Source organism: Momordica charantia (genome assembly GCF_013281855.1).
Source record: "Momordica charantia cultivar OHB3-1 chromosome 6 unlocalized genomic scaffold, Mcharantia_2.0 BLBB01000006.1, whole genome shotgun sequence".
NCBI lineage: Eukaryota > Viridiplantae > Streptophyta > Magnoliopsida > Cucurbitales > Cucurbitaceae > Momordica > Momordica charantia.
Genome location: NW_028275164.1, coordinates 8,226,947 through 8,248,650, shown reverse-complemented (window position 1 = coordinate 8,248,650; position 21,704 = coordinate 8,226,947). Strand labels below are relative to the sequence as shown.

The 21,704-nt window shown below is 38.2% G+C and overlaps 1 pseudogene across 1 annotated transcript; it reads right to left on the bottom strand.

Moving 5' to 3' along the window:
• Positions 1 to 12,436: 12,436 nt before the first annotated feature.
• On the bottom strand, positions 12,437 to 21,403 carry LOC111021412 (beta-glucosidase 12-like; annotated as a pseudogene). The gene is made up of 11 exons (XR_015791863.1): positions 21,083 to 21,403; positions 19,926 to 19,995; positions 19,052 to 19,110; positions 18,766 to 18,841; positions 18,445 to 18,522; positions 17,059 to 17,146; positions 15,763 to 16,018; positions 15,272 to 15,387; positions 14,057 to 14,406; positions 12,867 to 12,975; positions 12,437 to 12,775 (listed from the first exon to the last, which is right to left on the bottom strand). The product of XR_015791863.1 is annotated as a beta-glucosidase 12-like (transcript).
• Positions 21,404 to 21,704: the final 301 nt, after the last annotated feature.

Here is a 21,704-nt window from a genome sequence, read left to right as displayed (position 1 = left end):
TTAAATCATCACATTTATTCCGATCATAATTCTTGTGAAACAGTTTTTACAGATCCATTGAATACCCTTTTGGCATTTCAAGGATAATAACGCTTTAGGTGCTCCGCGTTCCACGGGTGTGCGAGGACGTCTCCTTTCAGATCGGCCAATACGTACGTCCCAGGTCGGATTATGTCCTTGACCTCAAACGGGCCCTCCCAGGTCGGATCAAGGGCACCCACATGGGTTTGGACCCTCCTTAAGACCAGATGTTCGACCTGAAAGGTCCGAGGTCGAACGTGGGCGTTGTAATGTCTGGCCATTCTGCCCTGATATTCCGCCAGGCGTAGCTGGGCCATTGCTCTTCTTTCTTCCAACAAGTCGAGGTTGAGGAGCAACTCTTCCGCATTTGCCGTAGGCTCGTAATGCTCTACTCTGTCAGATGGCATGCCGATCTCAACCGGGACTACAGCTTCGGAGCCGAAGGCCAGGGAGAACGGGGTCTCACCCGTCGATTCCCTTTGGGTGGTCCGGTACGACCATAGAACCTCTGGTAGCTCCTCGGCCCACCTGCCTTTCTTGGAGTCCAGTCTAAGCTTGATGTCTCGCTTGATGATCTTGTTGACTGCCTCCACCTGCCCATTTGCTTGCGGATGTGCGGGGGACGAGCTAAGGTGACTTATGCCAAGCTTGCTGCAAAAGTCTTTGAACTTGGCGTTGTCAAACTGCTTCCCATTGTCCGTCACAATGGCCTGCGGTATACCAAAGCGACATATGATATTTGTCCATACGAAGGACGTGACTCTGGATTCCGTTATGTGGGAGAGCACCTCGACCTCGGCCCACTTTGTGAAGTAATCCACAGCAACCACAGCGAACTTGGTCTTGCCCTTGCCCAAAGGGAAAGGACCAATGATATCTACCCCCCACTGCGCGAATGGCCACGGGGTCGAGATGGGGGTGAGCAGCTCGGGAGGTTGGTGGATTATGGTTCCGTAGCGTTGGCAATTGTCGCAAGTTCTAACGAACTTCTTGGCGTCCTGGCTGAGGGTCGGCCAATAGTATCCTTGTCGGATCACTTTGGCTGACAGCGACCGGGCGCCTCAGTGATTGCCGCACACTCCTTCGTGGATTTCTCTGAGGACGTACAGGCCCTCTTCAGGGGTAGGCATCTCAATAAAGGCAGGGAAAAGCCGCGTCGGTACAACGCTCCACCTCGGACCACGAACCGAGCTGCTCGCCTTGCCAACTTTCTGCGCTCCTTGGGGTCTTGTGGTGAGTTGCCCCTAATGAAGTCCGCAATCGGGTCCATCCATGAGGACTCTGGAGCGCTGATCTCCATCAGATCTGGCTCTAAGATCGAGGGATTATCTAAGATCTCGACGGGGACTGACCTGGCCAGGTCGGTCTCGTACGCCGATGCTAACTTGGCTAAGGCGTCAGCATTAGAATTTTCTGCTCGGGGAACGCGGCGTACTTCGTAAGTTCGAAACTGGGCGAGGTACGATCTGACCTTGCCCAAATACTTCTCCATTCAGGAGTCTTTGGCTTGGTACTCTTCCTTGATCTTGCTCACAACCAGCTGGGAGTCGCTGAAGACCTTAACACAAGAGGCCCAATGCTCTAGCGATTCGCAGGCCGGCAATAAATGCTTCATACTCAGCCTCGTTGTTAGAAGTCCGGAAGCCGAACCGCAAGGCATACTCAAATCGCTCGCCTCCTGGTCCGAGCAAGAGGACCCCGGCCCCGCACCCCTTCTCATTGGAGGATTCGTCGACATAGATTGTCCACGGTAGGTCGGACTCGCTCAGCTCGGAAGGTGGTGTGAGCTCGGCTATGAAATCTGCCGCTGCTTGTCCTTTCAACGCAGTTCTGGGTTCGAACTGGATGTCGTACTCACTTAGCTCCATTGCCCACTTCATCAGGCGTCCAGAAGCTTCTGGCTTATGGAAGATGTTTTTTAGGGGCAAGTTAGTGAGCACCATCACGGTATGGGCTTGGAAGTATGGTCTAAGCCGTCGGGCCGAGGTGACTAAAGCAAGAGCCAACTTTTCCATTTGAGGGTATCTGGTCTCGGCTTCGGTCATAGCCTTGCTTGTGTAGTAGACCGGGTTTTGCCGCGCTTCCTCTTGCCTGATTAGGGCCGAGCTGACGGCGCTGTCAGACACTGCTAAGTACAATTGGAGCTTGTCCCCCGGCATGGGCTTGGCGAGCAAAGGTGCCGAACAGAGGTAGCTTTTCAACTTCTGAAATGCTTGCTCGCACTCCGCTGTCCATTCAAACGGCCCTTTCCTCCGTAGGACTTTGAAGAAAGGAAGGCACTTATCTGTCGATCTTGAAACAAACCGGTTCAGGGCCGCAATCCTGCCATTGAGGCACTGAAGCTGTTTCAGCGTCTTAGGTGCCTCCATCTCGAGCACGGCTTTAATCTTTTCGGGGTTGGCCTCGATTCCCCGGTTGTTCACCATGAAGCCAAGGAATTTTCCCGAAGAGACTCCAAAGGCACATTTAGCTGGGTTGAGCTTCATTTGATATGTCCTCAGAACCTCGAAGGCTTCGGTCAGATCGGAGAGATGCGACTTAGACTGCTTGCTCTTGACAAGCATGTCGTCCACATACACTTCCATATTCCGGCCGATCTGCTTGGCGAACATTTTGTTCAGCATTCTCTGGTAGGTCGCTCCTGCGTTTTTTAACCCGAAGGGCATGACCTTGTAACAGTACAGACCTTGGTCTGTTATGAATGCGGTATGACCTTGATCTGGGACATGCATCTTGATTTGGTTGTACCCAGAGTAGGCGTCCATGAAGGTGAGTAGTTCGTGCCCGGCTGTGGTGTCCACGAGCTGATCAATCCTCGGCAGTGAGAAGCAATCCTTCGGGCATGCCTTATTTAAGTTAGTAAAATCTACGCACATTCTCCACTTTCCGTTAGATTTTTTAACTAATACAACATTGGAGAGCCACTCGGGATACGAAATTTCTCTTATGTATTCAGCTTTCAAAAGTTTGCTAACTTCCTCAACAATTACATCACTCCGCTCCTTGTTTATAGGTCTTCTTTTTTGCTTTACAGGTCGGAATAACGGATCTATGCTGAGGCGATGCGTCATAATTTTCGGGTCAATGCCAGGCATGTCCTCATGGGACCACGCAAAGACATCCGAGTTGGATCTGAGGAAGTGGATTAGCTCCTCTCTGTCGGTGGCCCCCAGCTTGGTTCCTATGTTTACTTGCTTCTCGGGACTAAGCAGAGGAACAAGCTCGAGCTCCTCAGTGGGTGCGGCAAACTCCCTCCTCGGCAGGTCGGCCTCGAACTCGAGCGTCCCATCCCTACTGGGGAGAGTTTCAAGGGCGCAGACCGATGAGCCTTTGAGTGCGGAGGCATAGCACTCCCTTGAAGCGGTCTGTTCTCCTCGAACCGTGCCCACGCCATTGGGGGTGGAATACTTCAAAACTTGATGAAGTATCGAGGGAATGACCCGAAATGAGTGGATGATAGGTCTCCCAAAGATGGCGTTATAGGCCGATCTACCGTCAATCACCACGAACTCGGCCATTTGGGTGACCCGAGTTTGGTCCTGCCCAAGCGTGACCGGCAAGTCGATGCAACCCTCTGGGACGACTGATTCTCCGGAGAACCCAACCAGCGGTGTCGGGCTTTTCTTCAATTGCGACCTCGTCCATCCCAGGGCGAGGTAGGTCGGTAAGGACAGGATGTTAGCAGATGCGCCTCCGTCTACCAGCACACTCCTGACCACCACATGATCAATCAAGGGAGCGATCACAAGTGCATCATTGTGGGGCAGGTGAACCTCCTCCAAGTCTGCACCGTCGAAGGTGATTGAGCAGGTCGGCCTCTGCTCCCTGATGATACACACCTCGCGCCTGGCTGCACGAGCTAACTCCTTTCTTTTATGTCCGGACTGACCCCCGCTTGGCCCTCCGAAAATGGTATTGATGACCGCAGGTCGGTCAGTGCGCCGGGGCGGCATCCTCGAACGCTTCCACTCTTCCTTTTTCTCTGCCGAGCTGGTCCTGGGCTTTCCCACAAATTTCTTGAAGTAGCCATCTTGAATTAGATCCTCAATTTGGCGCTTCAACTCCCAGCAGTCCGACGTGTTATGGCCGTGCTCTCGATGGAAGCGGCAATACTTGTCCTTGCTGCACCTCTCCGGGGCTCCCCGAAGCTTCTCAGGACGTTTGAGTAGTTTTTCCATTCCAGACTCCTCGATGTTCGTTAGGATCTCGGAAATTGGAATCGTGGTCGAGGTGAAGCGTTCGTAAGGTCGGCTCCTGGTAGGTCCGTTCTCCGCCCTCCGATACTCAGCTCGGCCGCTGGAAAAGGATCCCTTGTCCTTGGACTTGGGATCTGTCTTTTCTATATCTTTTCCACTTCTGCCCCGGCCGATCTTTCGTTCTGGTCGGCCGGTTTTGGTTCGAAGGAGCTCCTGTCCATCGATGACTTTCTTCGCTTTCTGAAGCACCTCGGCAAAGGTGGCCGGGGCCTCCTCTCCAAGTTTCACCGTGAGGGCCTCGTCGGCTAGACCAGTGAGAAAATAGCACATGGCCGAGTTGTCGGAGCAGTGTGCGACCTTCAACTGCTCCTCCTGGAATCTGGTGACATATTCTCGCAGCGTCTCACCCTCCTTCTGTCTGATGGTAGCGAGATGGGTCGCTGTCTTTTTGTCATAATGCCGAGAAGAGAACTGGGCGAGGAACTCCCTTCTCAGCTGAGAGTAGGTCGAGATCGACCTGGCTGGCAGTCTCCGATACCACAATCGCGCGCTGCCAGTAAGCGCGATCTGAAAGGCGCGGCATTTGATTGTGTCTGATGCCGCTTGGAAATCCATGAGGCCTTCAAAGACCTCAACATAATCCTTGGGGTCTTTCAACCCATCATAAGGTTTCACAGTAGGAGCTTTGAACTTCGGAGGGATCGGTGCTTCCAAAACGTCCGAGGTGAAGGGCGATTCTCCCAAGTCGCCATCGTTCAGTGGACCTTCTTTCTGCTCACATTTGGCCTTTAAGGCCTCCACCTGAGCGTCGAGCTGGCCCCTCAGCTGGTCGAACTCCTCCCTTGTAATCATTCCTGCAGGAGTTACTGGGTTGCGAGAGGATTCAGTCTGCTGGTTGGAGCTCCGGTGTGAGCGGGATGGTGACTGTCCTTTTCGGAGAGATGAGCCTCTCTTTCTGTTGAGGTGTTCACGAAGGTCTCCTCTCTGGCGAGTGTGCCCCTCGCTCTCGTTGTCTTCGGGATGTTCCTCCTCTACTGGGCCGAGGTGGGAACCCCTTTGCTCCCGCATGTCAATGCGCGTCATTCGATTTTCAGACCGGGACCCTGCGCCTGCAGTTAGCATCATCTCCTTATACATTTCCTCCATGGACCGCATTTGTGTGCGCATTGCCTCCATTTCTCTCTGGAGTGCGTCAAAGTTCTCATTTGGTGGAGCCGGGGCTGGACCCCGGGCGCCCCTCTTAGAGGTCCCACCTCGGCCACGGGTGGCCTTGGATGTCCTTGGGTGCGCAGGTGGTAGGACAGGCGCGGTGATTCGTGCCGACCTGCGGTGGGGTTCTGTTGCTAGGCCGTCGTGACCTTGCCCTTCTACCACTGCTGCTCCGTCCTCCCTCTGGTGGGCATCGCTGGCAGCTAGAGTCCTTCGATCTGCCGTATTGGTCGAGTTTGCTGGTTGAACCATTTTCGCTCGCGTATTGGTTTAAAAGGATTGAGATGACTTAGATTGTCCTCCCCACAGACGGCGCCAAATGTTTATGCAAGGATATGCACAACAGTGTATTTCAGATTGCAGCTCGAACTCGACCTCCGGACCGTTCTGGATACTTGGGCAGACCTGCACAAAAAGGTGAGCACTCCGACGATCAAGTCAGTACAGGTCGGATTCCTAGTTTAGTTCGAGGTCAGAAATCATCGTACCTGATCGTGGAGTGAGGTCCTCTACTTATGGGTGGTAGTCTCGCTAATCTCGCGACGGTTACACCCGGTAATCTCGGGATCGTTTGTTACACCCGGTAATCTCGGGATCGTTTGTTACACCCGGTAATCTCGGGACCGACGGTTACACCCGATAATCACGCCGCTGACAGTAGCTCACATCGGCCCCTACCGAGCTTCCCGGTAGGTCGGACCTCGGCCAGGTTCACCTCGGCCCTTATACTTAGCATCTGTCAACGCTAGTGGTGGTGATCTCGGCGGTCCGAGCTGGGCATGACTCATGAGTCATCTTGGAGCACCAATAGTGGCCTTCCACGTGTCCAGGGTATTCTCTTCCCCAAACATAATGTTCAACACAAATTTTACTTACCAGCCATAACCAAAGTCAAGAATTCGATCTACAGCCTTCTTGTCTGCCACACTATCATTTGAATATGGAACATACCAAAACGTATCCAATGAGATACCAATCACACCCTTTTGTTGTTCCTGCAAATCCCACATGGTTTAGAGAAAAATATACATATATATAATGATCAAGTTTCAATTTACTCGACTTAAATTACCAACTTTTTTGAGTTGAGAAGAGAGAAAGAATATCATTTCATGGATCCAATGTAATTTCCTTGGCAAATTAAAATCAACATTTTCTGCCTCCTCGTGAGTGATTTTTTAAATAATTTTTTAGTCAAAGGTTTGCAGCTATAATTTTAGGTTGGTTGCCCCAAGCAAATATGCATTGGTGTAATTGTTGTGAGAGAGAACCTGATATTTAGTTTTGTAAATTTTGAGAGCAGCGGCATGAGCAAGAATTTCGTTATGAGAAACTATACATGGTTCAGTGTCAGAATTTCCTTCCAAACATTTAAATGGTACAGTTTGCCAAGATGAACATCGGCCTGGTGGAATTACTCCCACAGTATAGCCTCCTAGGCTCAAGCTATGTGGCTCGTTCAAGGTGATCCAATGCTTTACTCGATCTCCAAATTCCTTGAAGCAAAACTCTGCGTAATCTTGAAAATCATTCCTACAATTTGATTTCAAAAACCATATTAAGAATCAATTTCTCCAAAACATTTGGGTCCCATTTAACATCGATTTTGTTTATAATTTTTTCCTTTTTTTTAATTAAATTTATAAATACTACTTTTACCTTTGTGTTTCTTTATTTAATTATGTACTTTTTAAAAAATATTTTCAAAATTACATCAAATTTTAAAAACTAAAAAAATATATTTTCAACAACTTATTAGTAAAAATCGTTAAAGATTCCACATAAAAAAGATAAGCTAACCTAACAAGGTTTATAACATATATGGTTACTCTATTCATTTTCAATTAATTTTAAGATAAAATCTTATTAATATTGATATGGTATTAGCGCACAGACATGTTAAGGAATGTCTATAAGCTGAGATACATGGGAGAACTCCATGAATATTTATAGGTTGAGATTTAAAACAAAAAGGAAAAGAATTATACATGGATTAAGATAACTAATTTTGTTTCTGTTTAGAATATGTGGAAACATGTGGGGAGGGGATCAGAGTGGTCACACCCTCTTAGTTGGGAGATATATATTAATTACCGTTAAATTTCTAATGGTTAAATGAAAACAATTGTATATATATTTAATTAGTTTCTTACAATGTTAAAACCATATCTAAAAATTAAAAGGGAGGGTTACGAAAATTACTTCATTTGGGACCAAGTCTTATTTATATGATATTGGGTGATTTTTTTGCAACTTTGCAATGTTATGTAACAATAATAGGCAGGCAACATTCACAAACAAACATTGAAACTATGCAAAAATGTATTAAAAATATTAAAATTTTGGGAAAAAAACGTGTGAATTTTTTTTTTTCCATTTTGTTATCAAAAGTAATTTTAATATAATATTATTGATTGATTCATTTTTTTTCTTTAGTACAATAAAGAGGAGGGGGAGATTAAACCACTTACCCCTATAGAATAAATAAGACAATTTGTTGAGCTAAGTTCACGTAATTGTTGAGGCACATTAAAAACAATATTTACGAACTCATAGATTTAGAAGGAAAAACAAAAGCTAAATATAGAATTTATTTCTTAACCTTTAGTTTCTTTTCTTTTCAATTTGGTCCCTAAATATTTTAAAAGTTTTAATTTTGTCTTTTTATGTATTGATCTTTTTGAATCAAATCGTTGATGTCACTGAAGCGTTAAAATTAACCAAAAACAATGATGTCGAGTTAAAATATATCTTTAACAATTGAGTTAAACATGGTTTATGTTTTAATTTCACGAAATAAGTCTATCAACTCATCTATTAAATTAAAAAGAAAAAAGAAAAAAACTTATTAATCAAGTTAAACATAATTTATACTTGTTGTTATAGAAAATTAACCTATTAAATTGATATTATACGTAATAACAATTAACAGCCTCATAAAAATGCTTTGGATCTAACATTAATATCTTCCCTTTTATAATTTAGAAATATATTTAAAATGTTGCTATTTAATTATTATTCTTGAAATTTTGCTATTTATAAGTTCTCTTAAATTTAGCCAGTCGGAATATTGCCCAACCTATTTTTAACTAAAAAGTCATAAATTCGAATCCTCGCCCTCCTATGTTAGAACAATTGAAAAAATATCTTTTAAATTTTAAAAAGTTCAAAATAAACAATTTACTCTTTTTAGATATTCTTACTTGGCAAAACTCTAGACCAAGCAATTGAGAATCGGTAAGCATCAAAGCCCATTTTCTTCATAATCGCAACATCTTCCTACATCATATAAAGAAATATTAATCATTTTATTTTGTTGCATAATATATTATAAAGAAGAATGACGAATAATAAATAATAAATAAAAACAACCCGATTTATTTTGGTTGTCCCTGCACACCTTGTAGCGATGGTATGAATCCACAGCCACATCTCCATTGCTACGATCTTTGATTCTTTCTGCAATTTTCACAAATAATAATATAAAATTTAAAAAAAAAATCCAAATACACTTTTTTATTATTATTATTATTATTTATTCAATAATTCATGAACATGCTTAAGTTTTTGTTGTGTCCTAGTTGTAATTATGTTTTTATATTTTTTGTGTCTATATATAAAATTAAATCTTTTTATGTGACAATTGTTATAAACAAGGTTTTAAATGTCGGTGTAGATGTCTCAATTTCATAAAAATATCGACGGAAATATCGATAAAATATCGATGTCGATGGATATTTCTGTAAAAGTTATAGAAATTAAAAAATCGTAAAAAATATTGAAATTAAAAAATAAACATTTTCATATTTTTAAATAAGTTAAAAAAATAATTAATATTGATATTATGTATATATTAGTGACATTTTGTTGATATTTTTCATATTTTATCATTTTTTTTGTACTATTAGTGACATTTTCATATTTTTTTGTACTATTGTATTAGTGCTTCCAAAACGTCCGAGGTGAAAGGCGATTCTCCCAAGTCGCCATCGTTCAGTGAATCGTCTTTCTGCTCACATTTGGCCTTTAAGGCCTCCACCTGAGCATCGAGCTCCCCCCTCAGCTGGTCGAACTCCTCCCTTGTGATTATCCCTGCGGGATTGTGAGAGGATTCAGCCTGCTGGTTGGAGCTCCTGTGTGAACGGGATGGTGACTGCCCTTTTCGGAGAGACGAGCCTCTCTTTCTGTTGAGAGGCTCACGGAGGTCTCCCCCCTGGCGAGTGTACTCCTCGCTCTCGTTGTCTTCGAGACGTTCCTCCTCGGCTGGGCCGAGGTGGGAACCCCTTTGCTCGCGTACGTCCACGCGCGTCACTCGATTTTCAGATCGGGACCCTGCGCCTGCAGCTAGCATCATTTCGTTATACATTTCCTCCATGGAGCGCATTTGTGTGCGCATTGCCTCCATCTCTCTCTTGAGCGCATCAAAGTTCTCGCTTGTTGGAGCCGGAACTGGATCCCGGGCGCCCTTCTTAGAGGTCCCACCTCGGCCACGGGTGGCCTTGGACGTCCTTGGGTGCGCAGGCGGTAGGGCAGGCGCGGTGATCCGCACCGACCTGCGGAGGGGTTCCGTTGCTAGGCCGTCGTGACCTTGCCCCTCTACCGCTGCTGCTCCGACCTCCCTCTGGTGGGCATCGCTGGCAGCTAGAGTCCTTCGGTCTGTCGTATTGGTCGAGTTCGCTGGTTGAACCATGTTCGCTCGCGTGTTGGTTTAAAAGAATTGGGATGACTTAGATTGTCGTCCCCACAGACAGCGCCAAATGTTTATGCAAAGATGTGCACAACAGTGTGTTCCAGATTGCAGCTCGAACTCGGCCCCCCGGACAGACCTGAACGCTTGGGCGGACCTGCACAAAAAGGTGAGCACTCCGACGATCAAGTCAGTATAGGTCGGATTCCCAGTTTAGTTCGAGGCCAGAAATCATCGTACCTGATCGGGGAGTGAGGTCCTCTACTTATGGGTGGTAGTCCCGCTAATCTCGCGACGGTTACATTCGGTAATCTCGGGACCGTCGGTTAACCCGGTAATCTCGGGACCGACGGTTACGCCCGATAATCACGCCGCAGACAGTTGCTCACATCGGCCCCTACCGAGCTCCCCGGTAGGTCAGACCTGGGCCAGGTTCACCTCGGGCCTCATACTTAGCATTTGTCGACGTTAGTGGCGGCCACCTCGGCTATCCGAGCTGGGCATGACTCATGAGCCATCTTGGAGCACCAATAGGGGTCCTCCACGTGTCCAGGGTATTCCCTTCCCCAAACAACGTTTTCGTCACCGAACTTTGCGATGCGCGCCTTTTCGTTGCTAACGCCCAATAGCGGTATTTATTTAGCGACAAAGCGCGCGACGTTTTTCTTTTCGTCGCTGAATGTGTTCAGCCACGAAAATACTACTTCAGCGACGAAAATATTTCGTCGCTGAATGTATTTTTTGTTTTTTTTTTTTTTTTTGTAGTGTAGTAACTTTTCAAATTGACTTGACCAAAGTAGATAGAGGGATTAGAACTTCTAACTCTTCGAGATAAATAAATGTCACTTTTTCTTTAAGTACAACAAGTGAGAATCGGGAGATTCGAACTCATTACTTTTTTATTAGAGATAAGTGTCAATTAATGCTGAGCTAAAAATTCATTTTCCCGATAAATAAATACTTTAAATCATTGAATGTCGGACAAAATAATTACACATTTGCCATAATGTTAAGACATCAATTTCATTTTTGTAATTGGTCCATTGTTTTAATTAAAAGAAAAAAGAGAGGAAAAAAAAAGAAGGTCTGTCGTTTTTTGTTCAATGAATCTAAGCTAACACAATTTTCATATTTGTTATTGGTCCCTATCTAGTTTTAAATGTCTGTCGTTTTTATTGAAGGAATTGAAGATACCATCACTTTCATTATCTACACATTTTTCCTCTTTCCATTTCCGATTTTTTTTAATCCATTATTATTATGTTATAATGTATAAGATTTATGGATATGGCCGGTTTGTTTGGGAATAATTTAAACAAATTAATTTTGTGTATTTGTTTTCAAAAATATTCTTAAAAAGCCTTTATCACATTCAAATATGAATGTGTTTTTATTTTTATTTTTTATATTAGATTATGTGATTTGAATATTTAGGTTATTTGTTGTTCAAATTTGCAAGTGTATGAAGCGTCACAAGTAATACATAAATGAATGGATTATCGTCTCTACAGGGAAGGATCGATTACTAATTACCAAATTATCTACTTCAATTTTATCAAGAAATTAAACAAGAGTAAATTCAAGTAGATTAAACTCTAAAGCATGACTTCACCGATATCGCCTATTTAACTCTTCTTACAACTTTAATCAAAACTTTTCTAAACTATGGTTGTTGGCGGATTCTACCCTATTGACTCCATGTTCTTTCTTAAGCAATAATGATTTTATTCGAACAGTAGAGTATCTATATATCTCTATGACTACTCCGACAATTCAAATAATTAAGAACGTAGAACCAAAAAATATGCCACAGAATTTACAAGAATATCTCTATCTCTTGCTTTAATAATTAGGGAGAACTATTCAAGTCTAGTCAATAATCTTTTTTCTCAAACCTCGATTTACGATAAGGAATCAATGCAAGACCAATTCAAAACAATGCATTAAGAATGGAAAAAGTTATCACAACCAACAAGTTTAGAAGAGAAATCAAGTATAGAAAATGGAAGAGTAAAGTTTGATAAATACTACATTAATGCCCTAGAAAAGACTATTTAGGTTATGCTTGAATCCAAAAAGAAAATCATGATAAAAAATATTAAAGAAGTTCAAGCAAAAGAGAAAAAGAAGAATAGATGGAAGACAAATCTAGCGATGTCTCCGGTCTCCAATCTTCGCCTTCCTTATGTTTCTCTCAAAATCTCCTACATTACAGTATATATATATAAATACTACGTGGGCAAATGTATTTCAATATTTTGTTATCAACGGTTTAAAAATGACTTTGACAAAAATTAAAACACGTATTTAATGTCTTGACAGTTCATAAAATGGATAATTTCAAAACAAATAGTGTAGTCTTCAAAACATTATTGGAGAAAAAATACAAGTTATTGAAAAGGTGAGATTCTGCCCTATTCTATTCCATTGAAAGGGTTTACACCTAATTGGACATCCCTCTACCATAAATTGTGTCCAATATATTCACCGATTCTAGTGTTTGAGGAAACTCTTGAACCAGTAAGTCGAGCTGTTTGGGTATCGTTACATTCCATCTTTATAATCAACAAAGTTGAGGCCAAATCGAACCGTATAGCCGCTCGACCATTCAAAGTTATCCAACAACGACCATGCAAAATATCCTTTCACTTTCACACCATCCCTTCAAAAAATTTCCAAACATATATACAAAGTTAATTATATACATAAAGTATAGAGAGAAGAGAAGAGAGAGTTGTGTTGAAAATGCTCACTCAATCGCTTTACGTAGGAAATAGAGATGAGTTTGATAGTAATGGATTCTGAAATTGTCGATAAGTGCTTCTTTTAGGGGGAGAGTGGCATTGTTAACCTCATCAACTCCTACCATGGAACCAAGTATATATAAAAATTAATATGAATAACTTCTAAAGAATAATGTGATAGAACAAGACGAGTATCGATTATTAGGAGTGTTCAGAAAATCCGATGATCCGAACAATTTGGACAACCCAACCTAAGGTTGGGTTAAAAATGTTTTCGGATTGGATTGGGTTGAAATTTGTAAGAACCAAAAATTTTGATTCGATTAACAGGTTCAATAACATTTTGGTCATTCAACCTGAATCGAACCGGACCCATAAAATTAAAATATATATATATATATATATATATATATATATTTTATTGTTATAATTTAAAGTTTTTCTGCCGCCTCCCTCCCCTCTCCCCCTTTCTTGCTCCAGGCCCCCTTCCCTCCCCTGATGTGTCCCCCTTCGTCTCCTCCCCTTCCCCTTCCGTCTCCCTCTTCATCTCCCCTCACACTGTCTCCACTTTCTACACGATAATCTCAAAATTGTTATAACCTCAGATTCACCACCAGAAAGCACTTTCTAACCACGAACATCAACTTTCTTCGTGCATCCGATATTTGTGCTGCCGTCTAATTTAACTTGGGATTGTTCAATTGGTCGTCGGAGATAGAAAGGATGGCGTATATATTCTCATCTCTCCGTCATCCTCACTTTTCTTCATCTCACTTTCTCTTACCTCTATCAACCCGATGATCTGACCCAACCTAACCCGAAAATTTTGGATCGGGTTGGGTTGGATTGCCCACTATGTTCGGTTCCATCAGTTCCATGATTTGACCAATCCGAAAATTCAGGTTGGTCCAAAAAACTTCTCAAACCCGACCCAATCTAACTCGTGAACACCTCTACTAGTTATCTTCTTATATTTATTTCTAGAACCGAGATATCCATGAATCAACATCATCATTCTAAAAGAAGATGCTCAAGAATACATCATGCAAATATAATTTTGTACCAGTTAGAGAAGGTGACGGTTAAAACAAAACTAGTAGGGTTACGTTGAATATAAGCTATGTTATACTATTATAAAGATATAGAGAAGGCGTGTTATTAATTACCAGCATTAATAGCAAAGCTTATAGTTAGCATACCATTCTCTGTGATATAGATGAGAGGATTACTGTACTTGGCTTTTGAATACAGCAGCAAATCTCGAATGCCTCTAGGATAAACTGCGAGCCATGGCGAAGCTGCCTTTGGACCGATGGCTATGCCATTGCGCTCGGTCGAGAGCTCGGCACGAGCGTCGGTGAAGTAGGTGGTGCGGGCATTAGGAGGTGGCGCGTAAGCTGCGTAATTTGCTGTGTAGTAGTTTAGTCCAAGAAAATCATACGACCCTTTTACCAACTTAGATTGCTCTTGTGTGAACTTTGGTAGTCTCTTCCCAACAAGAGACTTCATGCTCTTTGGATAATCTCCATACGTCAATGGATCCAAGAACCTGCATTTTGGGAACAATAATTTCAAGGCTCGTTTGGTGACGTTTCTGGTTTCTTGTTTCCGTTTTTCCATTTTTAATAAAGAAAAATGAATTGTATGACCTTAACATCCATGAATTTAAGTATGATTAAACAATTATTTTATTAAATGCTTAGATTTTTTTAAAAAAAAATTGGAAACAGGAAACAAGAAACAAGAAAGAATAAATGAGAATGTTACCAAACGGGTCCTCAATGCATGATCTCGATAGGAAAAATTGTTATATAGATTCTTGAAGTATATATTAACTTTTATTATTAAGGATCCCACGTGGAAAAAAATAATAGACTCAACAGTAATTTATAATATAAGTGGTTACTCCTTTCGCATTGTCAATTAAGTTTGAGATGAAATTTCACCGATATTGAAACTAGAACAATTTTTAAATTGAGATTTAATTCCTAAATCTAGAATATAACTTTATTTTTTATTTAATATTTTGTTCAGATTTCTATTTTTAAATCATCAACTTACAACGGCGATACTTAATATCAACAAAAATTTAGTAGAGAAAAAAAGGTCTAAAAAAAACTCGAAATTTTCCCAAATTTATAGAGGAGTAATTAGAAAGTTTTCTCTTGGATTACTTTTTCTTTTCACGTATAAATTTGGTAGAATTTTGCAAGTATTATATGAGGTAAGTTTATCAATATCACCCATCAATTTTGATATATTTATTATGGTGAGAGATTAAATTAAAATATGTTAAAATACAACACTAAATTAAAACTTTCTAAAGAATAGGGATTAAATTGAAAAAAATGAAATAAAATATTAACACTAAAGCATATATTTTTAGCCTAAAATTTATAGCACAATAAACTTACCAACCAAACATGAAATCAAGAGCTCTATGTGCAGCATTTCGATGTTTTCTTGCACTGGAAACTGGAACGAACCAGTTAGATTCTAGGGTTATTCCTATCAAACCCTTTTGAGATTGCTGCAAATAAATTTAAATCATTTCAATGTCAGATTTTCATAATTTTAAATACATAACGATTCAAGGCCAAAAATTTGAAGACTTTATTTATTTATTTATTATTATAAATTTTTTTCTTTTATGATCCGAAAATTGCCCGTCTTTTTGCTTAACCCTTCGTGGGGCATCCTATAAATTAAGGGTATATGCGGCTTGGTTCTGAGACCCCTCCGCCACACCCGCAAGTGCAAATTTGAATACATTATCAATATTCATAGAATTTATAAATTTGTAAATTTTGTGTAATTGAGAGTATATTTGACTACTAAAGTACTAAAGGGGTTAGAGAAAGATTGAGTAAAAGATTATATAACTTCCAGAAAACATATGACATACCTGATACTTGTCTTTGTAAAGCTTGACTGCAGCTGCATGAGCAATAATTTGGTTATGGGAAGCAAGATATGGCTCAGTGGCAGCGTTTCCACCACTACAGTTGAGGTGCATCCATGAAGAGCATCTGTTTGGTGCAAATAAGCCTAGTGCGTAGCCGGCTATGCTATAACTCGATCGCTCATTCAATGTGATCCAATACTTCACTCTATCTCCAAATTCTTTGAAGCAAACTTCTGCATAGTCTTGAAAATCGTTTCTTTGTATTCAACAAAAAAAATTTTGACATTAGTATTCTAATTGTTTTTCTTATTTATTTTATACATTTAAGAAAAAATCTCTGGACAATCGTGAGCCAAAAAATAATTATTGAATATTTTATAATAACTCGTTTCCAAACTTAATATATTTCCATTTTTTTCCAAAGAAACGGTGTGATTTCATTAAAAGCATGTGAAAAACAGACATATAAAAACAGATGTCCAGAAGAAAACCGTTCAATTGAAAGAAATAGTAACTATATCGTAATTACAAAAGACATTGGATTGGATTTAGAGGATTAGTAGACACTAATGATCCAACCAAACAAAGCGATTAGTAAATGAATTGCAGACACTTTGGAAAAATGTTTTCAAAATAGGTTTATGATTCTTCTTTCAAAACTATTAGCTTGTATAATAATAAGAATACTTATAAAAGCGAATTAATATAACCTTTTCAAAGAAAAAAAAAAGTAAACTGCTATAATTATTATATAAATTGAAATCATTACATATAGATAGATGGCTAAAATAAATAAAATAAAAAATATCATTTGCTCTAAAATAAATCATGGAATAAAAGAAATTCTAAAATAAAATTACTTTAAAAATATGGGTCATCCAAGCATTGTGTTATAGCTTTATTGTTCCAGAAAAAAACCTTTAAAAAATGCATTTGATCATACAAATATGAGGAAAAGTAATTAAAAAGGATTCATTTGATAATCCATTTTGTTTTGTTTTTGAAAATTAAGCCTGTAAGCACACCATTTTAACCCATATATCTATTTGTTTTATTTTCTATATTTTAGAAACATTCATTTTGAAAACTAAAAAAAAAAAGTAGTTTTCAAAAATAGTTTTTTAATTTTTTTAATTTTGATAAGAATTCAAGTGTACTTTTAGCAATTGTGAAAACATACCAAAAAAATATTGAGCAGTAAACATAGTTTTCAAAAAGAAAAAACTAAAAAATATATATATAGCTATCTAATGTAACATGGGTAAACAAAATATTATGGTCACTTTGATCACTTACACAATATGAGGGCTCAAGAAACCACCATATTCATCTTCTAAGGCTTGTGGAAGATCCCAATGGAAGAGTGTAACAAAAGGCTTTATTCCTACACTTCATATAAAAATAAATAAATTAAAAATAATTAAAAATCTACAATATTTTCTTCACCAAATCAAATCAAGGAGTTGTTGGAGAGAAGGCTCTTTTAAAGACAATTAACCAACTTCTAAACATCTCATTGGTTTCCCTATTTCCATTTTTTTTTTATTTTGTTTACAATTTTATAAAAATGGTTTACCCTTTCTTAGGGGATCATGGGTAGCTAAATCTTTTACCATATTTATAAATATGACAATTCCTTGTAGGTTTTGTAAATATGACAAATTATTTAAATCTTATTATTCCAGTTTTATTTCAATTATAATTGATATACCTTATGTACTACTTACTCGGTATATTATATTGGAATGATTTATCTTATACAAAAGGATGAAAATGAGTTATAAATGATATACCTAATATGTAGTATTTAAATGTATATAAGTTTTATGATATACTTTCTATAAAATATATCTCAAAGTTCATATCAGGTATATTAGTGATATACCTTATACGAAGTATATAAATGATCAAAAATATGATATCAATAATGTTCATATAATTTTTTCTAAAAAAATAATGTACTTCATATAGCATATATTAATTAATTGATGTTGATGGAGTAGTTTTTCCAAAAATAAAACATAGTATGTATATCAAAATGGTCCTTTGTTGAATAGTTCGATCTAGTTTGGAGAAAGAATTTTTATGACGTTGTCTAAAATTTCTAATTTCGGGTAATACTGCACTTTTAATCTAGAATTTCAAATGAAAATTTTCTATCGAAATAAAACACAACTTAAAGTATATCATTAGAATATCAATATTTTTATTAGGTATATCAATGATATATCAGCATTCAAACTAAGTATATCAATGATATATATAATCAGGTCTATCAATGATATGTCAATAGTATATGAACACACGTATATATCAATAATTAAATAAAAAAAATTGTCATATTTGTAACTATTTCGATTTTGCACAAATTATTTAAAATCTAATTTTCAATTTTTTAGTTATTTTGATTTTACCATTCCAAATTTTTTAGATACTATCCGAGGGTAAAATGGGCTTTTTCTACATATTAATGAAATAGACCTCTGAGTTTTACTATTGTTACAAAATTGAAGTATAGTTGCTCATTTTGCAATTGGCTAGTTATTAACTTTTTGCTATTTTTTTATTCTCATTCATTTGGTTATTATTTCTTTAACTCATGTACTTAATCAACCTACTCAATTTCTAAAATGAACTAATAAAAAATAACAAATAGAGATGAATTTTACATAATGTAATGACCTTTATTCAACTGCTCATTGATAAGATTATTGTAGTACTGAATTCCTTTCTTGTTCACTCCTCCACTGAGTTTTCCTTCTGTCAAAATAAAAGGGTTTGTAAGGTTTAACACTTGATTGAAATTAATAATAAGAAATCAAAGGGTAGTACTTTTCTTGATGTGTGCTAAATTAAAGGATTTTAAAGTTAATTAGAACTCAATTATTGTCGTAAACATATCTAATACTTATTTCAAAAATTACCCAATTAATTTTTTAGATTTTTTCCCCTTCAAAAATTTGATTATCACTGTTAATTAAACTAATTAAAAGGGAAACTTACTTGGCAGGATTCTAGACCAAGAAATTGAAAATCTATAAGCATCTAAATTCATATTCTTCGTAATCCCAACATCTTCCTGTTTCATCACAATATTAAAACGTCAAAATTTTGGATTAATTATACATATTAATTGTTAATGGAAAAATGGTATTTTATAAAACACCAACTCATACTAAAATTATGATATAAAATCAAATTGCCAAAATAAATAAATAAATCATTTGAAAGGAAATAAATCATTTAATTAAATAATTGATTTTATTGTGTGATATAGCATGTTCTTTACCTTGTAGTGATGGTAAGCATCAATAGCTACATCTCCATTGCTTCCATCAATTATTTTGCCTGCCATTCATCCCAAATATATATTATTATATTATTTATAACTAGAGAGATGAAAAAATCCTTTTTTTTTTTTATAATAATACAATTTCATTTTTAAAAATAAGTTTGTTTACTCATATTTATTTATATATATCTATTTGAGTTGATATAGATTTAATGTTTGGTAGATTAAAAAGATAAGTTTAATTTTTTATATAAAAGAAAAACTAAACGCAATTATTTTTTAGTTTTCTATTTTTTCTTAATACCCTTTCACTTTCAAATCGAAAAGGTATTTTGCATTGGATAACTTTGAATGGTCGAGTGGCTGTACCGTTCGATTTGATATCAACTTTGTTGATTACAAAGATGGTGTTAAAGAATACCCAAAAGGCTCAGCTAATAACTGGTTCAAGAGTTTCCTCGAACACTAGACACATGGTGAATATATTTGACATCAATTAGTGACAGAGAGATATTCAATTCAGGAACAAAATTATTTTTAGTTATCACTCTATTAATTTCTTACCTTGATCAGTTGAACCTATTTCAAAACTCTCAATGTCTAACTTGCTATATTTAATTTTAAAGATTTTTTTGGCAGATCTCTATGAGCCAATTAAACTAACAAAAGCAGGCACAATATTTATATTGATATCAGACTTTTTTTTGGGTATATTCATAAGTACAGTCATACCAAACACAGCAATATTAGGTATAATGTAGGATAGAAAAAGAAAAAAATGGTATTCAACAACTAGATTTGAGTAAAACCAAAAACAAAGTCAAGTATAGAACAAAAAGGAATAGAAAGAGCAACGAGAAAGAGTTGAGACCTGAGTATTTGTGTGTGAAGGTATCCCAAATACTCGGCCCTCTGCCATCTTCATTTGCAGCACCTTCGTACTAAAAAAACATTGGTTGTCAGAACACATAAATCGAAAAACAAGCGATTCAATAAAGATTAGAGTTGTATTTTTTGTTTTCAGCATTTACAGATGCGTGTTTGGTAGCAGATTTGATAATTGAAACCCAATTTAAAATATTGTTCAATGTGTGTTTAATAATATATTTGTAAACTAGGGAGTAGTTACAACTAAATATTTAGTTTAATCTAAAGTTATATTAATTGATTTATTAACATTTTTTATGAATTTTGTATAATTATTATTATATAATTTAGAACACATTATATTTTATATGTTTTAATTTTAACAAACATAAAATAAGTTTATAATATGAAGTAATATATTTATCAAAGTTTTTATCTTTTTTAATGTAATTATGCATCTTAAAAATTTCAATTCTGAAACTGAAAACACTAAAATTTCTACGGTTTGGATATTACAGAATCCGGAAACAGTTTTAAAGAATGAATCTTCCAAATCATATCAAAGGCGTATTCACTAAATTCAGTGAATCTTGTTTATGCAAGAATATGCACAACAACGTATTTCAGATTGCAACTCGAACTCGGCTTCCGGGCCGATCTGAACACTTGCGCGGACCTGCACAAAAAGGTGAGCACTCCGACGATCAAGTCAGTATAAGTCGGATTCCCAGTTTAGTTCGAGGTCAGAAATCATCGTACCTGATCGTGGAGTGAGGCCTTCTACTTATGGGTGGTAGTCCCGCTAATCTCGCGACAGTTACACCCGGTAATCTCGGGACCGACGGTTACGCCCGATAATCACGCCGCTGACAGTTGCTCACATTGGCCCCTACCGAGCTCCCCGGTAGGTCGGACCTAGGCCAGGTTCACCTCGGCCCTCATACTTAGCATTTGTCGACGTTAGTGGCGGCCATCTCGGCTATCCGAGCTGAGATGACTCATGAGTCATCTTGGAGCATCAATAGGGGTCCTCCACGTGTCCAGGGTATTTTCTTCCCCAAACAAATCTAAAAACAAAATATACAATTCGAGTTTACAACCAAACAGGCCCTAAACAATCTTAATTAAAACAAATTGCTCCAAATTATTAAAAACTTTCACCTGATAAGCCCAAGAAGCTGTCCCAAAAAGAAACCCTCGTGGAAAACTACTTCTGTTCAAAGACTCAACGCCATAGCTAGGGTTTCCACCAACACCAACAACAACAAGAATATGAAGAAGAAGAAGAAGCTCTCCTAGAAGATAGCCCTCCATCGCCATAGATTCTTGTTTTGATCGTAATAAAATCACTTTTATAATTGGAGAGCAGGAGAAAAGAAACTCCCAAAAGAGCAAAAACAACATACAATGATAAACAATTGGGAATTTTCAAAAATATGTGTAAACAACGTACAGTGATAAACAATTGGAAATTTTCAAAAATGTGTCATGTCAAGGAAAAAAAAAGGACAAAGACTCAATTCAGTCAGACATACCCACCAAGGGTATTTAAATGGAATAGGTATATGCCAATTACAGTTGAACGCTTTGACATAAATTATAACTTGTTTAATATTTCCATGCTTTTTTTTTGGCAAGAAATCCCTTTTCCAAGATCTGAAATTTTAATTTTTGTGAATCAATGGACTCAAAATTAAATTTTAATTTAAAGCTCCTAAACAAGTAAAATCAAAATTAAAATTCACCGGAGAAAGAATTTCAAATCGTAGCTTGAAAGCTAAAT